The sequence below is a fragment of the Phascolarctos cinereus genome, unplaced genomic scaffold, assembly GCF_003287225.1.
Source record: "Phascolarctos cinereus isolate Bilbo 61053 unplaced genomic scaffold, phaCin_HiC Scaffold_726;HRSCAF=1367, whole genome shotgun sequence".
Lineage (NCBI taxonomy): Eukaryota > Metazoa > Chordata > Mammalia > Diprotodontia > Phascolarctidae > Phascolarctos > Phascolarctos cinereus.
In genome coordinates this window covers 344,743,498-344,763,077 of record NW_027556098.1, presented here as the reverse complement: position 1 = coordinate 344,763,077, position 19,580 = coordinate 344,743,498, and the positions used below count along the sequence as shown (strand labels likewise).

Below are 19,580 nucleotides of genomic sequence, written 5' to 3'. Positions count from 1 at the left end.
CCTTAAGAAACAAAGAGAGCAGAATAAGACATGTGAAAAGGAAAAACAAAAAAACAAACTCTCTCTCTCTCTCTCCATATATATATATATATATATACACATACATACATACCTACATACATACATATATGTATGTATACTTATATTTTGTTTAAACCTAGAGGGGAAAAATAATTAATGAAATAGAGGACTTCCAAGTATTGTTGATGAAAAGAACGGATCTGATCAGAAATTTTCAAATGCAAACAGTAGAGTCAAGAGAAAAAATTAAAGGTAAATGCAAATAACCAATCAGAAGAGACTAAATAAGGTTGAAGTATTTACATTCTAATAGGAGATGCTGTTCATGTCTTCTTAGAACCCCAAATATATCAGTGACCATAGAGGGAGGTAAATAAGAGAGGTAGCTTTGGAGTGCTTTTAAAAATTTATTTTTTATACATATTTTAGGTCAGCTCTTTCTTTCTCCACCCCTCCCAACCCCATATTAGAGGATGCTAACATCTGACGCAGATACATATGTGAAAACATATAATACATTCATATATCAGGTTCTCTCCACCCCCAACCCAGAGGTGAATAGCATCTTCCTTCATAAGTCCTTTGTATTTGATTTGAATATTTATATTACTCACAATAGCTTAGTCATTCACAGTTACTCTTAAAATTATATTGCTGTTATTGTATACCATACTTTCTTGGTTCTGGTAATTTCACTCTTTATTATTTATTCAAGGGTTTCCATGTTTGTTTGTTTGTTTTCTAAAGCCAACCTGCTCATCATTTCTTACAACATTGTAGTATTCCATCACAATCTATACCACAACTTCTTCAACCATAATTAATGGGCAACCCCTCAACTGTCACCAGAAAGAGATATGCTATAAATATTTTAGAACATACATGTTGTTTTCCATTTTCCCTGATCATCTTGGGAAACAGATCTAATACTGGCATTGCAGGGTCAAAGGGTATAAACAGTTTTATAACTCTTTGAGTATAATTCCAGATTGCTCTTGAAAATGTTTGGATCAATTTATAATTCCAACAGCATTATTGTCCTATGTTTTCCACATCCCCTCCAACATTTGTCATTTTCTCTTAACATTTTTGTCAATCTGATAGGTATAACATGATTTTCAAAGTTATTTTAATTTATATTTTTCTAATAAAAATGATTTAGAGCATTTTATATGACAATATGTAGCTTTGAATTCTTTATCCAAAAACTGCCTGTTCATATCCTTTGATTATTTATCAGTTGAAGAATGACTCATATTTTATAAATTTGATGAAGTTCTCTATATATTTGAGATATGAGGCCTTTATTCAAGATAATCTTTATAAACTTCCTCTCCAATATTCTGTTTTCCTTCTAATCTTGGCTACATTTGTATTATTTGTACAAAAAATTTTAATTTAATGTAATCAAAATATCCAATTTACATCCCACCATACTCTCTATTTCTGGTTTATTTAGAAATTCTTTTTTATTTATAAATCTGATAGGTAATATGTTCATTGTTGTCTAATTTTCTTATGATACATCTTCTATATATCTATATCATGTATCCATTTTGACTTTATCTTAGAAAATGGGGTAAGACATTGATCTATATTACCAGAATACCTGCGCTTTTTTTTTAACAAATAGTGATTTCTTATTCCAAAAGCTTAAATTTTTGTGTTTATCAAAAATTATGTTATTATAATCACTTACTGATATATACAGTATATATACTCTATTCTACTGATCCACCATACTATTTATTAGCCACTACCAGAAAGATTTGATAATTACTGCTTTACCATTTAGAATCTGGTACTACCAGACCTCATTCTTTTACATTTTTTTTTATCAATCCCTTTGATAATCTTGACCTTTTGCTCTTCCAAATATAATTTATTATTATCTTTCTAACTCAATAAAATATGTTTTAATAATTTAATTAGGGCCCCACTGAATAAGAAGATTAATTTAAGTAAAATTGTCATTTTTTTTTATATTGGCTAATAATGTAGTTTAAGGTCTGATACTGCTGAATCTACTTTCTTTACATCTTTTCCTCCTGATTTCTTTGAAGTTCCTGACTTTTTCTTCTTCCAAATGAACTTTGTTATTATTTTTTCTAACTCATATTATTTTTTAGCAATTTAATTGGGATGACATTTAATAGATGGATTAGTTAGGTAAAATTGTCATTTTTTTATTTTATTGGCTTTACCTATCCATGAACAATAAATATTATTTCAATTATTTAGATCTAACTTTATTTGTATAAAAAAGATTTTTATGTTTATGTTCATATAGTTCCTGTACCTGTTTGGTAGGTATACTCTCAGATATTTTATATTGTCTAGTCATTTTAAATGGTCTAAACCAATTCTGAATAATATGTCTGACACATATGGCTGTAGTTTCTCTGTTTTTATTTTTTGATTAAATCTATTTTAACTTTAACTTTGTTTGCGATCATGAATACTACCCGGCTTTTTTTATATAGTAAATTCTACTCCTGCCCTTTGTTTTATCTTTTTATGTAGCTCTCATTTTTATAGTGTTTCCTAAAAGCAACATACTGTTGAATTCACATTTTTAATCTGCTATCCATTTCTGTTTTATGGGTAAATTTATCTAATATTGTTTCAGAAATACTAGCTATAGCAATAGTAGAAGAAAAAGAAATTGGAGGAATAACACTAGGCAATGAGGGGGAAAAAACTATCAATCTTTGTTGATGATATACTTACAGAATCCTAGACAACCAACTAAAAACTAGTGAAATAATTAACAACTTCAGCAAAGTTACGGATATAAAATAAACCCAAATAAATAATCAGCATTTCTATGTAATACCAACAAAGTCCAGCAGCAAAAGAAGGCAGAGAAATACCTTTTAAAATAAATGTACATAATATAAAATACTAGAGTCTTGTCAAGACAAATCCACGAACTGTATGAACACATTTATAAAACACTTTCACTCAAGTAATGTCAATTGCTTATGGGTACACTGTACGAATGTAATAAAAATGGCAATTCTGTCTAAATTAATTTATTTATTCAGTGCCTTACCAATCAAATTGCCAAAAAATGTATATTTTATAGAGCTAGAAAAGATAACAATAAAATTTATCTGGGAGAACAAAATGTCAAGAATATCAAGGGAATAAATGAAAAAAAAATTGAAGGAAGGTGGTCTAGCCATACCAGATCTAAAATTATTATAAAGCAGCAATCATCAAAACTATTGGTGATAGCTAAGAAGTAGAGTGGTGGATCAGTGGAATAGGTTAGTTACATAAGACAAAGTAGTAAATGACCACAGTAACCTACTATTTGACAAATGTAAAGACTACAGGTTCTGGGATAAGACTTCACTATTTGACAAAAGCTGTTGGGAAAACTGGAAAAAGAGGATGGCAGAAACCAAGCACAGACTGACATCTCACAGAGTATATCAAGATAAAATCAAAATGTATTCATGATTTAGACATAAAGGATGATGGCATAAGCAAATTAGGAGAACAAGAAATAGTTTACCCATCAGATCTATGGAAAAGGGAAAATTTATTATGAAAAAGAGATAGAGAATATTATGAAGTGCAAAATGTATAATTTTGATTACATTAAATTAAAAAGTTTATGCACAAACAAAAACAATGTAACCAAGATTAGAAGGAAAGCAGAAAAATGGGAAACAATTTTTACATTCAGTGATTCTTTCTTTTCTTTTTCTTTTTGGTAAATAGTATTTTATTTTTTCAATTACATGTAAAGATAGTTTTCAACATTCATTTTTTATAAGATTTTGAGTGTCAAATTTTTTCTCCCTCCCCCCCTTCCATCCCCCTTCCCAAAGACAACAAGCAATAAGATATAGGTTATACATGTGCAATCATGTAAACATATTTGGCCATTTGTTATGTTTTGAAAGAAGAAACAGAACAAAAGAGAAAAGCCACCCAAAAAAGTGAAAATAGTATGCTTTGATCTACATTCAGACTCCATAGTTCTTTCTCTGGATATAGGTAGCATTTTCCATCATGAGTCTTTTGGAACTGTCTTGGATCATTATATTGTTAGAAGAGCTAAGTTGTTAATAGTTGATCATTGCACAATGTTGCTGTTACTGTGTGCAGTGTTCCTTGTTCTGCTCACTTCACTTGGCATCAGTTCATGTAAGTCTTTCCAGGATTTTCTGAAATTTGCCTGCTCATCATTTCTTAATTTATTCTTTTTCTAGTTTTTTTTTAGTTATATGCCCAATTTGTTGATCTCCTCTTTTTTGATTTTATTTATGTAAACATTTAGAGACATAAAACTTCCCATGAGAACTGCTTTTGCTAATTATTGTTTTAATTTCCTCTTCCTTAGTGATAGATTCACCTTTTTCATTCTTGATACTAGTAATTTGGTTTTCTTCTTTCTTCTTTTAAATTAAATTAACGAAAGTTTATCTATTTTATTGGGGTTTTTTTTCATAAAACCAGCTCTTAGTTTTATTCATTAGGTCAATAGTTTTATTAATTTCAATTTTCTTAATTTTTCCTTTGGTTTTCAATATTTGTAATTTGCTGTTTAATTGAGGATTTTTAATTTGTTCTTTTTCTAGTTTTTTTAGTTGTATGCCCAATTCATTGATCTCCTCTTTCTCTATTTTATTTATCTAAAGCATTTAGAGATATAAAACTTCCCCTAATGTCTCATTATTGTCATTCTCTTGAATGAAATTATTGATTGTTCCTATGATTTGGTGTTTGACCCAATCATTTTTTAGGATTAGGTTATTTAGTTTCCAAATTATTTTTTAGTCTATCTTTCCATGGCCCTTTATTACATATAATTTTTATTGCATCATGATGCAAAAATGATTCATTTAATATTTCTGCCTTTCTGCACTGGATCATGAGGTTTTTAGTCAGTGGTCAATTTTTGTGTTTGTGACATATACCACCAAGAAAAAAGTATATTCTTTTCTATCCCCATTCAGTTTTCTCCAGAGGTCTATCATATTTAACTTTCCTAATGTTCTATTCACCTCCTTAACTTCTTTCTTGTTTATTTTGTAGTTAGATTCATCTAGTTCAGAGAGGGGGAGGTTGAGGTCCCCCACTAGTATAGTTTTGCTGTCTATTTCTTCCTGTAACTGCCTTAACTTCTCCTCTAAGTATCTGGATGCTATACCATTTGGTGCATATATGTTTAGTAATGATATACTTCATTGTCTATGGTGCCTTTTAGCAGGATGTAGTTTCCTTCCTTATCTCTTTTGATAAGATCTATTTTTGCTTTTGCTTTGTCTGAGATCAGGATTGCTACCCCTGGTCTTTTTACTTCAGCTGAAGCATAATATATTCTGCTCCAGCCTTTTATCTTTACCCTGTGTGTGTCACTCTTTTTCAAATATGTTTCCTATAAACAACATATTGTAGGAGTATGGTTTTTAATACATTCTGCTATCCACTTCCATTTCAGGGGACAGTTCATGCCATTCACATTCACAGTTATGATTACTATCTGTATCTTTCTCTCCAACCTTCCCCCCCTCCCCTGGTTATGCTTTTCTTTCTCCTCCTTTTCTCTCCTCACTGGTGTTTTCCTTTTGACCACCACCTCCATCAGTCTCTCTTCCCTTCTATTAGACCTTTCCCTTTTCTTCCCCTTTACCCTTACCACTTCTTCCCTCCCTTCTATCCCCCACTCCCTTTTCTTTCTTCTTTTCCCTCCTACTTCCTACAGGGCAACTTAGATTTCTATACCTAAGTGATTATGTTATTCCCTTCTTGAGACAAATCTGATGAGAGTAAGGTTCAAACAATGCTCACCCCCCCTCCCTTTAGGGGAAAAGATGGACATGAATGAAATAGGGGACCTCCAAACTTCCTGATGAAAAGACCAAAGCTCAACAGAAAATTTTATCTTCAAATGCAAGACTCAATAAAGGCATAAAAAGGTAAACAGGAAAGAAAAAAATGTTATTTAATAAGGGCAAACTGTTTACATCCCTGTATGGGAAGATCATACTTGCAACTCTTAAAAAATGTATTTTTATCACAGCATTTATATGGGCTATACATAGAAAGAGGGCAGGAGTATCAGTTAAATTTAATATGATGATAAAAAATCTAATTAAGCAGTGAAAAGGGATTATACTGGGAGAAGGGGAAAGGAGGAGGAATAAAAGGGTGAATTATATCACTTGAAGAGGCACAAAGTCCTATTACAGTAGAGGGAAAGAAAGGAGGGAGATTAGCATTGTTTGAAACTTTCTCTCATCAGATTTGGCTCAAAGAGGGAGTAACATACTCAGTTAGGTATAGAAATCTAACTTACACTATTGGAAGTAGGAAGAGAAAGGGGAAAGAAAAGGAAGGGGGGCTGACAGAAGGGAGGGCAGATTGAGGGACGTGATGGTTAAAAGCAAAACTCTAGTGAGAAAGGAAAGATAGAAAAGAGAAAGAAAAGCACAAATGAGGAGGAATAGAATGTAGAGAAAGATACAGATAGTAATCATAACTGTGAATTTGAATTGGATGAACTCCCCCGCAAAATGGAGGCAGATAATAGAGTGGATTAAAAAGCACAGTCCTATGATAGGCTGTTTACAAGAAACACATTTGAAGCAGAATGATGCACATAGAGTAAAGATAAAAGCCTGGGTAGATTATATTATGCTTCAGCTCAAATAAAAAAAAAGCAGGGGTAGCAATCCTGATCTCAGATAAAGCAAAAGCAAAAATAGATCTAATTAAAAGAGATAAGGAAAGAAACTACATCCTGATAAAAGGTACCATTGAAGCAATATCATTACTAAACATATATGCACCAAGTGGTACAGCATCAAAATTCTTAGAGGAGAAGTTCAGGGAGTTACAGGAAGAAATATACAGCAAAACTATACTAGTAGGGGATCTCAACCTCCCCCTCTCAGAACTAGGTAAATCTAACCATAAAATAAATAAGAAAGAAATTAAGGTGGCGTATAGAATTTTAGAAAAGTTAAATATGGTAGACCTCTGGAGAAAATTGAATGGGGATAGAAAGCATATATCTTTTTCTCAGCGGTACATGGCACCTACACAAAAACTGACCACGTACTAGGCCATAAAACCCTCACAATCCAAAGCATAAAATAAAAAAAAAAATTAAATGCATCCTTTTCAGATCATGATGCAAAAAAATTTACATGTTATAAAGGGTCATGGAAAGATAGAAACAATCATTAACTTCATTGAAGAGGATGAAAATAATGAGACAACATACCAAAACTTATGGGATGCAGTGAAAGATTTCTTAAGGAAATTTTATATCTCTAAATACTGTACATGAATAAAATAGAGAAAGAGGAGATCAATGAATTGGGCATGCAACTAAAAAAGCTAGAAAAAGAACAAATTAAAAATCCCCAGTTAAATACCAAATTAGAAATTCTGAAAACCAAAGGAAAGTTTAATAAAATTGAAATTAAGAAAACCATTGAACTAATAAATAAAACTAAGAGTTGGTTTTGTGAAAAAAATAAAAATAAAACAGATAAACCTTTGGTTGATTTAATTTTTAAAAAAAGAAAGAAGAAAACCAAATTACCAGTATCAAAAATGAAAGGGTGAATCCACCACCAAGGAAGAAGAAATTAAAACAATAATTAGGAACTATTTTGCACAACTGGATGCCAATAAATCCAACAATCTTAGTGAAATGGATGAATATTTACAAAAATACAAATTGCCCAGATTACCAGAAGGGGAAATAAAATACTTAAAATAACCATATCTTAGAAAAAGAAATTAAATAAACCATCAAAAAACTGCCTAAGAAAAATTCCCAGGGCCAGATGGGTTCACAAGTGAATTATACCAAACATTTAAAGAACAATTAATTCCATATACCCATATAAACAAGATAAAATTGTTGTGAGTCTACCTGCCAAGACAAGAGAGCAGGGTGATGACAGAGGGAAGGGCAGATTGGGGGAGGGGGTAATCAGAAGCAAACACTTCTAAGGAGGGACAGGATTAAAAGAGAGAATAAATAAATGGGGGGGTGGGATACAATGAAGGGAAATATACTTAGTTTTTCACAACATGACCACTATGGAAGTGTTTTGCATGAATACACATATATAATCTGTATCAAATTACCTTCTCAATGAGGGTGGGTGGAGAAGGGAAGAAAGGAGAAAATTTGGAAGCCAAAGTTTTAAAAACAAATGTTAAAAAAAATTGTTTTCATATGCAACTAGTAAATAAGATATACAGGCAATGGGGTATAGAAATCTATCCTGTCCTACAGGAAAAATGAAGGGGAAGGGGATAAGAGAAGGGGGAGAGATAGAAGGGAAAGCAGATTAGGGAAAGGGGTGTTCAGAATGCATGCCATCTTGGGGTGGGGGGAGGGATGAGATAGGAAGAAAATTTGGAACTCAAAATTTTGTGGAAGTGAATTTCGAAAACTAAAAATAAATAAATTAATTTAAAAAATAAAAGGATGTCTACTCCAAGCATATGAAGATTTCCCCTGGTGGAATTGGCAGATGAGAATAATTTGTTCCTAGAGCTATGAAGGTGGCTGAAGCAGGTGCTATGGCATGCTTAGAACTTGGTAGAAATCAAAGACACCAAGGACACCCAGTGCAGTCCAGGCCATCTCTAGTCATTTTGACTTTTATCTTTTCACTAGACTTCCATGGAAGACAGAGTTGAGATGATGACTTTGTGCAACTCTGTTTCACTTAAATCTACTTCACTTGAAAGTGAAGGCATATAAAACAAATATAGCCAGCATCAGAATCATTTCCCAATTGATAAATAGGAAGAAGAATTAGAACCAATGGGAGAAACCATGAGAAAAATGAAAAAAAAAAAAAGAGGGAGAGAACAAATAATATGCTTTGATCTGCATTCAGATTCCATAGTTCTTTTTCTGGATGTGGACAGAATTTTCCATCACGAGTCTTTTGGAGCTGTCTAAGATCATTGCATTGCTAAGAAGAGATAAGTCTATCAAAGTTAGTCATCACACAATGTGGCTATTACTGTGTACAAAGTTCTCCTGGTTCTGCTCACTTCACTCAGCATTAGTTCACATAAGTCTTTCCAGGTTTTTCTGAGGTCTGCCTGCTCACCAGTTCTTCCAGCACAACAGTATTCCATTACATTCATATATCACAACTTGTTTAGCCATTCCCCAACTGATGGGCATCCCCTCAATTTCCAACTCTGTGCCACCACAAAGAGAGATGCTATAAATACTTTCGTACCTGTGGGTCCTTTTCCCATTTGTATGATCTCTTCAGAATACAGATCTACATGTGGTATTGCTGGACAAGGGTATGTACAATTTTATAGCCCTTTGGGCATAATTCCAAACTCCTCTCCAAATGATTGGATCAGTTCACAACTGTACCAATGATGCAATAGTCTTTCAATTTTCCCACATCTTAAAAAAATCCTACATCTTCTCCAGCATTTATCATTTTCCTGTTTTGTCATGTTGACCAATCTGATAGGCATGACGTGGTACCTCATAGGTGTTTTGATTTGCATTTCTCTAATCAATAGTGATTTAGACTATTTTTTTTTCATATAACTATCAGTAGCTTTAATTTCTTCATCTGAAAACTGCCCGTTCATATCCTTGGACCATTTTTCAATTGGGAACTTATACAGCTTTACAAACATTATCTCATCCTTACAAAAGACCTTTGGATTAAATACCTCAAGAGTTAATATCCCCATTTCACAGATAAGGAAACAGAGGCTTACAAAAGTTAAGTAGTTTGTCCATGTTTGAATAACTTGTAGGGCCCAGAATTGAGATTTGAACCTGGCTATATCCTGATTCCAAGTCTAGAATACTTTTCAATATTTTAAGAACTAGGTTCAAGTGTAGCATTAATAACCACTACTGTTTTGACCTTGGAAAAATCAACTAATCTCTATAGATATCAGTTTCCTCATCAGTAAAATAAAAGAGGGGAATTCAATGACATATAAGGTCACTTCTAGATCTAAATCCTATAATCCTATGATCAGTTTCATAGAAGAAGGTAACTAATATGTTTCTTTCCCTGAGTTTTCTCTTCTCCAGGCTATTCATATCTAACTCCTTCAAACAACAGCATGTATGAGATAATTTTGAGACTCCCTCACTGTCTTAATGAGTCTATTTGTCTATCTGGATGTCTATTTGTCAGTATACCCTTTGAAATGCAATGCCTAAAAGAATCGGAAACTGGGGGGATGCCTATCAATTGGGGAATGGCTGAACAAGTTGTGGTATATGAAAGTAATGGAATACTACTGTGCTATATGAAATGATGAGTGGGCCAATTTCAGAGAAACCTGGAAAGACTTACAGGAACTGTTACTAAGGGAAATGAGAAGAACCAGGTGAACATTGTGTGATAATCAACTATGACTATCACACTTAAGACAATTCCAAAAGACTTGTGATGGAAAATGCTATCCACATTCAGAGAAAGAACTACGGAGTTTGAATGCAGATTGAAGCATACTATTTTCACTTTTTGTTGTTTCTTTTGTTTGTTTTTTCTTTTTCATGGTTTTTCCCTTTAGATCTGATTCTTCTTTCACAACATGACTAATGTGGAAATATGTTTAACATGATTGTACATGTATAATATATATCAGATTGTCTGCTGTCTTGGGGAGGGGGGAGAGGAAGGAGGGAGAAAAATTTAGAACTCAAAATCTTACAAAAGTGAATGTTGAAAACTATCTTAAATATAATTTGAAAAAAATAAAATACTGTTAAGTGAAAAAAACATGTGATTCCTAGAATTAGACTTTCCAGCAATAAACTGATCAGCATATTTATTATATTTGTTAAAATTTAGAATTGGGCAAGTGGAAACTAAGGACTCCATGAAAGCAGAATTGGCCAAATGGAAAAGGATGTACAAAACTAACTGCAAAAAACAATTTGTTAAAATTTAGAATTGGGCAAGTGGAAACTAATGACTCTATGAGACATCAAGAATCAGTCAAACAAAATCCAAAGATTTAAAACATAGAAGAAAATGTAAAGTACCTAACTGAAAAAACAACTGACCTGGAAAATATATGCAGCAGAGATAATTTATGAATTATTGGTCTACCTGAAAGCCATGATAAAAAAAAAAGAGCTTGGATAGCATCTTTCAAGGAATTATCAAGGAAAATTGCCCTAGGTCCTAGAACCAGAGGATAAAATAGTCATTGAAAAAATCCACCAATCACCTGAAAGAGATCTCCAAGTGAAAATGCCATGGAATATTGTAGCCAAATTCCAGAATTATCAGGTCAAAATCAAAATACTGCAAGTAGCCAGAAAGAAATAATTTAAATATCATGGAAACATAGTTAGGATTATGCAGGACCTAGTAGCTTTTACATTAAAGGATCAGTGGGTTTGGAATATGATATTCTGTAAGGCAAAGGAGCTTAGATTATGATGAAGGATTAATTACCTAGCAAAATTGAACTTAATCTTTTGGGGAGGATAAGACATTCAGGGAAATAGGAGACTTCTGAAACATTCCTGATGAAAAGACCAGAACTCAACAGAAAATTTGATCTTCAAATACAAGACTCAAGAGAGGCATAAAATGGTAAACAGAAAGAAAAAATAATGTTATTCAATAAGGGCAAATTGTTGCATCCCTACATAGGAAGACGATGCTTGTAACTCTTGTGTCTTTATTATGACATTTAGGAGGGCCACACATAGACAGAGGTTGTCAGTATAAGCTGATTGTGATGTGATGATAGAAATTTAAGGGGTGAAAAAAGAATTGTACAGGGAGAAGAGGAAAGGAGGAGACAGACAAGGGGAAATTACATCACATGAAAAGGCACACAAGCCTATTAGAGTAGAGGGAAAGAAGGGAGGGAGATGACCATTGTTTGAACCTTACTCTCATTGGATTTGGCTCAACAATGAAATATCATGCACACTCACTTGGGTATAGAAATCTATCTTACCATATAGGAAGTAGGAGGCGAGAGGAGGGAAAAATAGGAAGAGAAAGGGGAAAGAAAAGGGAGGGGGTGATAGATGAGAGGGCAGATTGAGGGAAGTAGCTGTCAGAAGCAAAATACTTGTGAGGAAGGAAAGGGGAAAAGGTGAGAGAAAAGCATAAACTGGAGAAAATAGGATGGAAAGAAGGACAGAGTTAGTAATCATAATTATGAATAGGAATGGGATGAACTCTCCCATAAAATTGAAGTGGATAACAGAATGGATTAAGAACCATATTCCTGCAAAATGTTGTTTATAAGACACACATTTGAAACAGAGAGATACACACAGAGTAAAGGCAAAAGACTGGAGTAGATTATATTATGCTTCAGCTCAAGTAAAAAATAAAAAAGAAGCAGATGAAGCAATCCTAATCTCAGACAAAGTAAAAGCAAAAATAGATCTAAGTAAAAGAGATAAGGGAGGAAACTACATCCTCCTAAAAGGTACCATAGACAATGAACTAATATCAATATTAAACATGCACCAAATAGTATAGTATCCAGATTCTTAGAGGAGAAGTTAAACAAGTTACAGGAAGAAATAGCAAAACTATACTAGTGGGGGACCTCAACCTCCCCCTCTTAGAACTAGATAAATCTAACCACAAAATAAACAAGAAAGAAGTTAAGGAGGTAAATAGAATTTTAGAAAAATTAGATGTGGTAGACCTCCAGAGAAAATTGTATGGGGATAGAAAGGAATATATCTTTTTCTCAGTGGTACATGACACATCCACAAAAACTGACCATGTACTAGGGCATAAAAACCTCACATTCCAGTACATAAAGGCAGAAATATTAAATGCATCCTTTTCAGATAATGATGCAATAAGAATTACATGTAATAAAGGGCCATGGAAAGATAGACTAAAGATTAATTGGAAATTAGATAATCTAATCCTAAAGAATGAGTGGGTTAAACAACAAATAATAGAAACAATTATTAACTTTGTCCAAGAGAATGACAATAATGAGACAACATACCAAAATGTATGGGATGCAGAGAAAGTGGCCTTAGGGGAAGTTTTATATCTCTAAATGCTTACATGAAAAAAAAAATAGAGAAAGAGGAGATCAATGACTTGGACATGCAACTAAAAGAGCTAATGAACAAATTAAAAATCCCTAATTAAATACCAAATTAGGAATTCTCAATATCGAAAGACAGATAAAATGAAATTAAGAAAACCATTGAACTAATAAATAAAACTAAGAGATGGTTTTATGAAAAAATAAACCCAATAGATAAACATTTTGTTAATTTGATTAAAAAAAAGAAAACCAAATTACAGGTATCAAAAATGAAAAGGGAGAATTGACCACCAATGAAGTGGAAATTAAAACAATAATTAGGAGCTATCTTGCCTAACTGTATGTCAATAAATCTGATAATCTTAGTGAAATGGATGAATACTTACAAAAATATAAATTGCCCAGATTAACAGAAGAGGAAATAAAATACTTAAATAACTCCATTTCAGGAAAAGAAAATAAACAAGCCAAGAATGAACTCCCTAAGAAAAAATCTCCAGGGCCAGAAGAATTCACAAGTGAATTCTACCAAACATTTAAAGAACAATTAATTCCAATACTACATAAACTATTTGTAGAAACAAGTGAAGAAATTCTACCAAATTCTTTTTATTATACAAATATGCTACTGATACCTAACTTGGGAAGAACCAAAACAGAGAAAAAAATTATAGACCAATTTCCCTAATGAATACAGATACAAAAATTTTAAATTCAATGTTAGCAAAGAGTTATCATGAGGTTAATGAGGTTAATACACTATGATCGGGTGGGATTTATACCAGGAATGCAAGGCTGGTTCAATATTAGGAAAACTGTCAGCATAATTGACCATATCAATAACAAACCAACAAAAATCACATGATTATCTCAATAAGTACAAAAAAAGTCATTGACAGAATACAGCACCCATTCCTGTTAAAAACATTAGTGAGTATGAGAAGAAATGGAGCTTACCTTAAACTGATGGGTAATATTTATCTAAAACCATCAGCAATCATTATCTGTAATAAGGATAAGCTAGAATCCTTCCCAATATGATAAGGGGTGAAATAAGGATGCCCATTATCACCTCTATTATTTAATATAATACTAGAAATGTTAGCTATAACCATAAGAGAAGAAAAAGAAATGAAAGTAATAATGCTAGGCAACTAAGGGGAAGAAAAAAAACTATCATTCTTTGCAGATGATAAGATGGTATATTTAGAAAATCCTAGAAAATCAACTAAAAAACTACTTAAAATACTTAACAACTTTAGCAAAGTTACAAAATATAAAATAAGCCCACATAGATCACCAGCATTTCTATATATTACCAACAAAGTCCAGCAGCAAGAGATAGAAGGAAAAATTCTATTTAAAATAACTGTGTACAATATAAAATGCTTAGGAGTCTATTTGCCAAGACAAACCCAGGAATTATATGAACATAATTACAAAACACTTTTCACACAAACAAAGTCAGATCTAAACAATTAGGAAAATGTCAATTGCTAGTGGGTAGGCTGAGACAATATTAATACCTAAGACAATTCTACCTAAATCTATGCCATATCAAACTATCAAAAATTATTTTATAGAGCTGAATAAAAAATGACAAAATTCATCTTGAAGAACAAAAGCTCAAGCATTTCAAGGGAATCAATGAAAAAAAGTGAGAAAGAAGGTGGTCTAGCTATACCAAATTTCAAACTGTATTATAAAGTGGTCATTATCAAAACAACTTGGTACTGGCTAAGAAACAGAGTGGTGGATCAGTGGAATAGCTTAGGTACAAATTACATTATAGTAAGTGATCATAGTAATCTAGTATATGATAAACCCAGGGATCCAAACTTTTCAAATGAAAATGCATTATTTGACAAAAACTACTGGGAAAACTGGCAAACAGTAAGTCAGAAACTAGGCATACACCAACATCTCACAGTACGTACCAAGATAAGGTCAAAATGGGTACATGCTTTACACATAAAGTGTGATACCGTAAGCAAATTAGGAGAACAATGAATAGTTTATCTGTCAGATTTATGGATAAGGGAAGAATTTAGGAGCAAAGAAAGCATGGAGAGTATTACAAAATGTTAAATAGATCATTTTGATTATAAAATTTTAAAAAGTTTCTCCACAAACACAACAATTCAATGAAAATCATAAGGAAAACAGAAAAGGGGGGGAATTTTGCATTAGATATCTCTGATGAAGGCCTCATTTCTCAAATTTGTAGAGAACTGAGTCAAATCTGTAGAAATACAGATCATTCCACAATTGATAAATGGTCAAAGAATACAAACAGGCAGTTTCCAGACAAAGAAATCAAGCTATTTATAGTCATGAAAAAATTGTTCTAAATTAGTATTGATTAGAGAAATGCAAATTAAAACAACTCTAAGGTACCACCTCATACCTATCAGATTGACTGATAGAGAAAAAAGGAAAATGTTGGATATTGGAGGGGAAACTGGGACACTAATATGCAGTTGGTGAAGCTGTGAACTGATCCAACTCTTCTGGAGAACAATTTGGAACTATACCCAAAGAGCCATAAAACTGCATTCCCTTTGATCCAGAAATACCATTTCTAGCTCTATATCCCAAAGGCATCCAAAAAAAAAAAGGGGGGGAAATGACCTATTTGTATAAGAATATTTATAGAAGCTCTTTTTGTGGTGGCTAAGAATTGGAAATTAAAGGGATGCCCATCAGTTGGGGAATGACTAAACAAGCTGTGGTTTATGATTGTAATGGAATGACAAGCTATAAGAAACGACAAGCAGGATAATTTAAGAAAAAACCTGGGAAGACTTACGTGAACTGATGCATAGTGAAGTGAATAGAATCAGGAGAACATTATACATGGTAAGAGTAATATTATACAATGGGGAACTGTAAATGACTTAGCTATTCTCAGCAATGCAATGATCCAAGACAATCCGAAAGGACTAATGATGAAGCATACTATCCACCTCCAGAGAAAGAACTGATATTGTTTTATTACATACTATTTTTACTTTCTTTCATTTTTTCTTTTGTCTGAGTCATCTAATACAAAATGATTAATATAGAAGTGTTTCACATAAATTGTGCATGTATAGCCTATATCTGATTGTTTATTGTCTCAGGGAGAGTAAAAAAAAAGAAGGGAGGGACAGAATTTGGAATTCAAAATTTCAAATAAAAATGTTTTAAAAAACTTTAAAAATATTATTTAGATAGCTGTAGGAATTAGGAGACATGACTTAACAGGCTTCTTTGTGAAAAATATGCCAAGAACTTCTAGAGAATTACCAGCTCCATATAAGGAAACAGTGAGACATAGAAACCACAGCCACAAAAACAAAACCTAATGTGAATATGTTATTCCCTCTTTAGCCTATTCCTGATGACAGCACTATAACCACCATACTCCCACTAGCTTTTTCTGTATCATTTTTTTTCTTTTTTGTCTCATTTGTATTAGAAAATTGCTCCTTTTAATCTCTCCCTACAGTTTTATTTTTTTTAGAATCACTCCATCATACTGAGCTCAGCCCAAACTCCCATTTCAAACTACTCAAATAAAAATTACAGCCACAAAAGAACTGATACTATTTTCATATATAGGAAGTAAATAATTTAACCTTACTGAGTCCCTTATAATTGGTCCTTAATGCTTATCTTATATTTCTTCTGGATGTTATATGTCCAATTTTACCTTAAATTCTGTTATTTTTTGCCATGAATACCTGAAAGTTTTTCAGTTCATTAAATGTTCAATATTTTTTCATTCAGGAGTATACTTAACATTGCTGGGTAAGTTACCCTTGGTTGTAATGCCAGATCTACTGCTCTATGGAATACAGTATTCAAAGACTTACAGTCCTTCAAAGCAGTAGCTGCTAGGTCTTGTGGAATCCTTTTTGTAGCTCCAAGATATTTAAATTGTTTATTGTTGTTGCTTCTGATATTTCTCCTTAACCTGGGAGCTTCGAAACTTAGCTATGATATTCCTGTTAGTTTTCCACCTGGATTTCTTTCAGATGGTGATCAGTGAATTTTTCTTCTATTTCTGCTTTATCTTCTCATTCTAGAAGTTAAGGGCAAACTTCCTTGATAATTTCTTGTAATATTACACCAAGGTTTTTTTACCATAATTTTTAGGCAGTCCAACTATTCTTATATTATTTCCCCTCAATATGTTCTCTAACAGTTGTTTTTTCTAAGAAATATTTCATATTGTCATCTATTTTTTTCATTCTTTTGATTTTGTTTTATTATTTCTTTGCATCTTAGGACATCATTAGCTTCCCTTTGGCCAAATGTTGTAAACCAATCAACCAATCACCATGTCCTGAAATTCTAAAGTTCCAGATTTGTCATAACAATGGTTGAGCTTCATTCTGTGTGCTGGGGTCAGAAGATTCTATTTCTAAATCCAGGTTCTACTATTTGATTTCTAAATATAGGTAGAGTTATGTGACCCTGAGCAAGTCACTTAACCTCTTGGAACCTTTTTCCTTATGTGTAAAATAAGGAGAGTAGTAGACTAGATGATCTCTAGGTTGTCTTATGGTTTTAAATACTATGGTATTTCTTTTTACAGGCAAATAAATCCTCATCAGTAAAGGACTATGTTCTCTCAGTGATATAATATTATATACACAAATATTGAAGGGATTTAACAAATTACTTTTAAGGAGTAGCTTGAGATATGTAGAGATCACAGGATCACATAGTTAATAATTGTCAGGCAGGATTTTAACCTAGGACTTCTTAAACTAAATGCCAGTTCTCTATTCATTAAGCCACACCGCCTCTAAGACATCAGGGATAGGGTACTGGAATTCATTGGTTTCTCTACCTTTGCATATGCTGCTGCTGTTGTTCAGTTGTGTCCCACTCTTTGTGACCCCATTTGGGGTTTTCTTGGCAAAGATACTGGAGTGGTTTGCCATTTCCTTCTCCAGCTCATTTTACAGATAAGGAAACTGAGGCAAGCAGTTAAGTGACTTGCCCAGGGTCACACAGCTAGTGTGGCCAAATTTGAACCCACAAACATGTGTCTACAGACTCTAGGCCTGCATTCTATCCACTGCCCCTAGCTGCTCTGCCAGGTTTCCACTCTGCTGAACAAGATGCCTCTCCCAGGATAAACTTATGGCTTCTAATCTCATCTCAATGCTGCTAACTTAAACCTTTACTGACACCTCAAACTCCTCTCCCCTAGGGCTGGAGAGCAGGAGGGATGCCTCCATAAAGGTATAAGAAGTAGAAAATGTACTTTCATTTCACTCCACTTTACATCTGTTGCTCTGGTTTTATAACTCCAGGAAACAAGCTGGTAGCCCCACTCTTTACCTATCTTCTTTTGTATATTTTCTCCCCCACCGCTTCCCTTAATTAGTTTGTAAGCTCCTTAGAGGGCAGAAGCTTTTTATTAATTCTCTCCCCAGCACTTAGCACAGTGACTGGCACATAGTAGGCGCTTAATACATATTGATTGGATTAAATTGGCTTAGAAAACACTCAGATGAAAAATCACCTGTATCGATATATCAATATACATACCTTCTCTGAAATCCAGTCTTAAAAGAGCTGAATAGAGCATTAAGTGGTTAAGGTAACACATATGGGACTTGAACTCGAGTCTTCTTGGTAGATAAGCTGTTTTACCACCCCAGGCTGCCTTCACAATAATACAACATAAAAAGCATAGCTATAAATGAGGCAAAAGGCTTGGGTTAGTGTTATCAGTATGTAGATTCTACGGTTGAGCAATTCGCAAGTATTTACTGTGTAACAGAGAAGACAACGCTTAATTTGAAGTCTGAGATCTTCACTTCGAATCCTAACTATTCCCATTTATCTGAAAATGTGAAGTCATTTGGTCTCTCTGGCCTTTAATTCCTCATCTGCAAAATGAGAGGGCTGGCCTAAATCTAGGACCATATATATATGATCTACTCTGAGCTCAGCCCATTTCTAGGCGGCGGATACAACAGAAAGGGTCTGGAAGGATACAACAGTGATGGCTGGAAGAGAAATGACCGACACACAGGGTGTCACGCAAGTGACAACTGCGGCAGCAATCAATGGGCGCTGGGGAAGGGTGGTGCAGGAAAACAACTGGGCCTCAGGCTTCGGAGAGGGCAGGTCAGCCTCGAGGTAACACAATTGGTTTGGAAATGGATCACGGAATCTAGCTGCCTCGGCCTCAGCCTACACTTCTCTGTGAGCCCGCATGCGCAGCGCAACTGCAGCAACTGTGCTACTTCCTCCTTTCTTCTAGGGAAACTTCCTTCCTCGTTCCTGCGTCTTCCGCCCTGGGAGGAGCCAACCTCGGGCCCCGCCTCTCTGCTGCCGAGCTTGTGCAGCCTCCCGTGGAGATGCCTGACCTAAAACAACCACAGCGTATTTCACTTGCAGGTTATTTCGTCGGGTACAGACCCAACCATGGCCTTAAAAGCAGCAGGATAAGGTTTCTCCAGTGGCCTTTGCCTCGGGTGGCTGAGGAGCTGGATATTTTGGAGCCTCTTGTCAGG

At 33.8% G+C, this 19,580-nt stretch overlaps 1 long non-coding RNA gene across 3 annotated transcripts in view; it reads right to left on the bottom strand.

Annotated features, from left to right (window-relative positions):
- LOC110196621 (uncharacterized) overlaps positions 1-19,574 on the bottom strand; it is a 76,870-nt gene extending 57,296 nt beyond the window's left edge. For all 3 annotated transcript variants that reach the window (XR_013487816.1, XR_002321272.2, XR_002321270.2), the window contains exons 1-2: positions 19,060-19,574; positions 18,607-18,633 (exon numbers count right to left, since the gene is read on the bottom strand). This is a non-coding gene — a long non-coding RNA (uncharacterized LOC110196621). The remainder of the gene's footprint in view (positions 1-18,606; positions 18,634-19,059) is intronic.
- Between the last annotated feature and the right edge of the window lie 6 nt (positions 19,575-19,580).